The sequence below is a fragment of the Akebia trifoliata genome, chromosome 2, assembly GCF_017979445.1.
Source record: "Akebia trifoliata isolate Shusen 1 chromosome 2, ASM1797944v1, whole genome shotgun sequence".
NCBI lineage: Eukaryota > Viridiplantae > Streptophyta > Magnoliopsida > Ranunculales > Lardizabalaceae > Akebia > Akebia trifoliata.
This window is the reverse complement of record NC_141376.1, coordinates 24,056,312-24,061,902: the sequence shown is the minus strand read 5'-3', so window position 1 is coordinate 24,061,902 and position 5,591 is coordinate 24,056,312.

The following is a 5,591-nucleotide window of genomic DNA, read 5'->3' as shown; positions in this document are numbered from 1 at the left end:
TGGGGTACGTAGGCAACATTAGAAGTTACTTCAGGACCGACCACATTAAAATAAAAAAAAATATTTCCCCACACAAAAAATCTAAAAACAAAAAAATTTTAAAAGGAAAAAAAGAAATATCTTCAAAATGGGGAAGAAAATTCAAAAAAAGGAAAAGAAAAAATTTAAGAGAAAGTGCCACACAAGGGGCATTTGGGTTTTTGAGCATCAAAATTCATTTCTTTTCATGTTTAGTCCTAAGACTACCTATAAAAGTCATCTTAAGTACCGTGTGGAAAAGTCAAGGAAGGTAGGACAGCATGATTAGACAGTGATTCCAGAAGTTCAGAGGGGAAAAAAAGAAAAAAAAAGAAAAAAGTCTGCTAAGTTGAAAACCTGAAAGGGCGACTTAGGCAAAAATTAAGGCAAGCTCGCAAGGTTGAAAATCTGGAAGGACAACTTTGACAACAATCAGAGTAAAAAAAAAAATAAAAAGCTCGCTAAATCGAAAATCTAAAAAGGTGATCTAGGAAAAAATTAGAGCAAGCTCGCTAGATCGAAAACTTGAAAAGACGATCTAGACAAAAGTTAGAGCAATAAAGAAAAACAAAAAAAAATCTCAGGAAGTTCGAGCCGAGACATTTGAAGTTCAAATAATTAAGTTCAATACTTAGTTTAAACTAGGCACAGACTCAGAAGCAACAAGTATCGAGTCTACGATTGATCTAAAAACTTTTACTTCCCCAAGTGAACCAAAGGGGAGAATGGTGAATTTTATGATGAGTCTCAAAAGGAAATATTTTATTCTCATGAGTCTGACTCAAAATCTTCAATATAAAAAAATCAAAATTAAAAGTTGAATCTTTATTGCACTTGTGATAATCAAATATTTTAAACTAGGGGCATTTTTTTTATAGCATGTAGCTTTCCCCTTTACACTAGGGGCATTTATTTTTCGAGTTGTGTTCAATTATCTCTAGTGCAATGTTTCCTATTAAACTAGGGGCATTTTATTTCCAAGGTTGATCAATGATAATCTTAAAGGATAATGGGAACCCCAACTTCAAGGTTACCCTCTTGATAGCAAATTTTTGGAGAATCCCTGAGGTTCAAAGGAAGTTAAAATTCAGATTTTAAATTCATAAAATTTTTAAAAAAACCTTGAGGTTCAAACAAAAACGTTTCTGATATCATATTTTGATTTTTGCCTAGAGAATAACTCATTTACCTAGAGCAAGAGATAGGGTATTCTTCCCAGATTCATTAATCCTTTTTCAGATCTATTCATTCTTAGATTCGATCATTCTCTTCCAGATTTATTTTTAATCATTCGTTCCCCGATTCAATCGTTATTTTCAGATTCATTTTCAATCTCATCTAGATTCATTTTAATAATTCTTCTCCAGATTCATTCATTCATTCCTTAATCAGATGCTGTCAAGGGTTATCTTGGATTATGCTCAGCCAGATGCCACCGAGGGTTTGCTCGGATTATGCTTAGCCAGTTGCCACCGAGGGTTTTCTCGGATTAGGCTCAGCCAGTTACCACCAAGGGTTTGCTCAGATTATGCTCAACCAGTTGTCGTCGAGGGTTTTCTCGAATTATGCTCAGCCAGTTACTGTCGAGGGTTTTCTCGGATTTTGCTAGTTCATTACTCTTTCACCCTGAGTAGGTAGAGTAGGACTCCTAGAAAATTAGTTCAATACTCTTTCACCCTAGACAACTAGAGTAGGACTCCCAAAAAGCTTAGTTCATTATTCTTTCACTCCGAGTAGGTAGAGTAGAACTTCCAAAAAAAATTAGTTCATTACTCTTTCACCCTAGGCAGGTAGAGTAGAACTCCCAAAAAATTAGTTTATTACTCTTTAACTCCGAGTAGGTAGAGTAGAACTTCCTAACAAAATTAGTTCATTACTCTTTCACCCTGGGCAGGTAGAGTAGGACACCCAAAAAGCTTAGTTCATTACTCTTTCACTCCGAGTAGGTAGAGTAGAATTTTCAAAAAAAATTAGTGCATTACTCTTTCACTCTGAGTAGGTAGAGTAGAACTTCCCAAAAAAAATTCATTACTCTTTTACCCAGAGTAGGTAAAGTAGGACATTCAACTTTTTTCCAACTTTTGTTCAGATTTGTCTCAAATCTCATTCAAATTTTCTCAAATTTTGTTTTACTCAGTTTCACACAGTGCACACACTTGCACATTTATTTTTTTAGTCAAAGAGAATTTTTCAAGATTCAAGGATCTGACAATTTTTTTGTTCGGGGAGAGTTTTACCCTTAAGGATCCGAACCTCCTGACGAATTGTTAAATCAGGCTGCTAAATGAACTGTCACTAGCTTTGGCATTTTGATATCGCACTATCTACCAAAATAGATTTGCATCAACCCTCTGCCAAAGCGGGGCATCTGTAGACACCCCATTTTTGCACTCGCCTGATTAATCAACTCGTCAACCTGATCGCAACGGTTCCCAATGATGGATGTTTATTTCAATACTTTATTTTTTTACTAAATATGTTTCAAAAATTCGGATAAGGTATATCGAACTAATAAAACTGTAGAAATCACGCTATGCTAGGAAAATATAACTTCAAAAATATAGAAATCATCATCTTGTAGACAAAAATAAGCTTTACAATAAAAATTACTAAAAAATAATCAAATAACCAAAATACCCTTAACCTCAAAACATCCCTAGAGCCTACATTACGTTTAGAAAAACCCTTTTAAACACATAAAACAACAAATCGAAATAAAATAAACCATTTCGTCAATTTTCATAAAATTTGACAAAATTATGAAGATGTCCCTCATAAAGGTCACGACCATTTCGCACAAAATTTTTTTATAAATGATAAAAATCAATATTTCCATTGAATTTCTTATGAAAAATCGATTCCAAAACATCTTGGAACATTGAAAAATGACTTAAAAGACAAAAGTTCTCACCCAATAAATATCCGATACCTATTGGGTAATTGATAATATAAAAAAATTAATTTGACTTAATTTTTAATGGTTATTTTTGTACTACCCCAAGTTTTTAATTTGTATCCTGAGGAAATAAAATAGTGAAATTTTGAGAAAATTTTGAAAGAGAAACTTAGGGCAAAATACTTGAATTTTGTTCTATTCATTTTTAACAAAATTTGACTTTTTCATTAGATTCAAAATGAAAAAAAATATACTTCAGCCTGTAAACACGTCTTAATTAGAAGTCGATCGAAAAAGTTGTCGAATCCTCAATTTTTGTGTTGGATAGGACTTAAAAAAGTGAATTTTCGTTATAATGATAATTAGTAATATTCGATTACACCATTACGTCTGTAAGAAAAAATTATAACTATGGAATACTTATTCATTGATTTTTGAGTCCAAAAAGTCAAGTTACCGTCAAAATAAAAACAAATGAGAAACCACCAATTTTGTCCCTCAAATCTTTATGTAAAAGAAACTTAAAATTCTTTTATTTCATTATCTTCTCTCCTAACGAACCAAAACCCAGCTAAACCACCAAGGGTTTCAACCCTCTTCGCCTCAAGATACATCATGAACGAGACGTCGTTAAGCCTCGACAAAGAAGAAAAAGTTGTCCACTTTGACAAGTTATACATTTCCATGGTCACTGATCCTCGTTTCCCTTTCTTCTGTCTCCTTCTCCATAAAAAACTAGTGAGTGAGTTTCGACACATTCTACTAAAGGTTTCATCTACCTAGAAGAAGATTTGTCTTCTATAGTAAAAGGGAAAAAGAGTGTCGTCATCAAGGTCTTCGCAGTCACTGATCATTTTGCACCCAAGACCACCCAACCTCGACTTATGTGCCCTTTCTTCACCTTCGATCAGCTGTCGAAAATAACTCGAGGTAGAATGCATTCCCTTTTAGCATCTAGTTATACAAAATTTTCATAGAAAATCCATTGAAATCTTACATTGTTGTTGTTTTTCCAATTTTCGATTACTTCGTTAATTTGATACATTTTGGATAATCGAAACGAAATTGTTATTTGTTCCATATGATGTATTTTTCAAATTTATGATTTGATTACATCGATTTTTTGATGTTTTTTATATATCTATGATCTAAATTGTATTTGTGGAGATTTTGTTTGAATTTAAGAAAAACATTCGGATGAATGTTGAAGAAATCGAGTTCTGGTTCCTATCTGACGGTGGTACCATTTTTGGTACTGCTAGAAATCAATTTTTGCCACCGTCAAATTTTATACTGGTAGTGGCACCACCAAACATACCGAAGGTGGTAATGCCACTTGTTGACAGCTATTCTGAGATGACACCTTCAGAAATAACTTTTTACCACCACCAGTACTATTTGCTCACTGTGTATCCCAACTATTTTTTTAGTTTTATATTTCATTAAAAACATTTAAGTAAATTTTCATTTACTTTAAGTTTTTTAATGAAATTAAGGCTTATTACAGATTTTACCCCCTATTTGAAACTTTAAGAATGGTTTTAAAATACAAATCTCATTATATCAAAATTTGATTTTTGGTTTCAAGAACAAAATGTAAATTTTGGTATTTTTACTCGATTTTCAAAACCTGATGTCTTTATCGTTCCTTTGAATGAATTTATAAAAATTACATGACATTTTTCATGTTATTGAGGGCTTCCATTTAAAAAAATCATTTTCAATTTAAACAACTTTGAAAAATCACTTTTTCCAACACTTAGCCAAATTTTCACTACTTTTTCAACTTTTACATCTTAGGACTTTATCGTATTTTTTTCGAATCTTTCTACTCAACCAAAATCATCAAATGGAATTGGTTAATACTCTATAGATCTCGAATGACTTTAAAAGTGAAAATACTTTGATAAATATGTAAGAAGTTAGATAATGAATTGGTCAATTGATTGATGGATGGATAGAGAGAATGTATATACTCGACTAATTGATGGGACAATGACTATAGTCTTATGCAGTGGCCATGCCACGTAAGACATGATAGATAGATAGATAGATGCATATCTCACATTCCCATGATCACGTGAGATATGATAGATGAATGGATAGAGTAACAGATAGATATCACTAGAGAACATTACCGAACCTTGCTTGTATTTTCAATAACTAGTATATATTACAAAATAAAAACTATTTTGTTTACTAGAAAAAAAGGTCTTAGAAAACATACAAAGAGTGAAGTATTGCTATATATCCGGAAGCGACGGGTCAATCTAAGAAAGCACTTGATGCCATGTGCTCTTTGGTAGTATGGGATACCTTAGAGCATATTACAGATTTTAAGTTATGAGAATTTCTCTTATTTCTTTTTTGAGAAATTTTGTGCGTAAAGGCAATTTCTTTATAGTGTAGAAGTAGTTAGGGTTCACATGTATTACCTTTTGATAGGTTTTGACCTGAACTAGTTAGGAATCACTAGTAGTCTATTGTTATCCAACAGTCGACCTCACCATTAGTTGAACTCAATATTTGATTCTTGGTCAATAGTTAGTCTAAGCCAAAAAAATGATCACCTAACTTTGATATGCTAGACCGATCACAAAATCAGATTATAATGATGTGATTCCACGTCAAATTTGAAGTCTGAAATATCGAATTGTCATAACTAAGACGATTATAT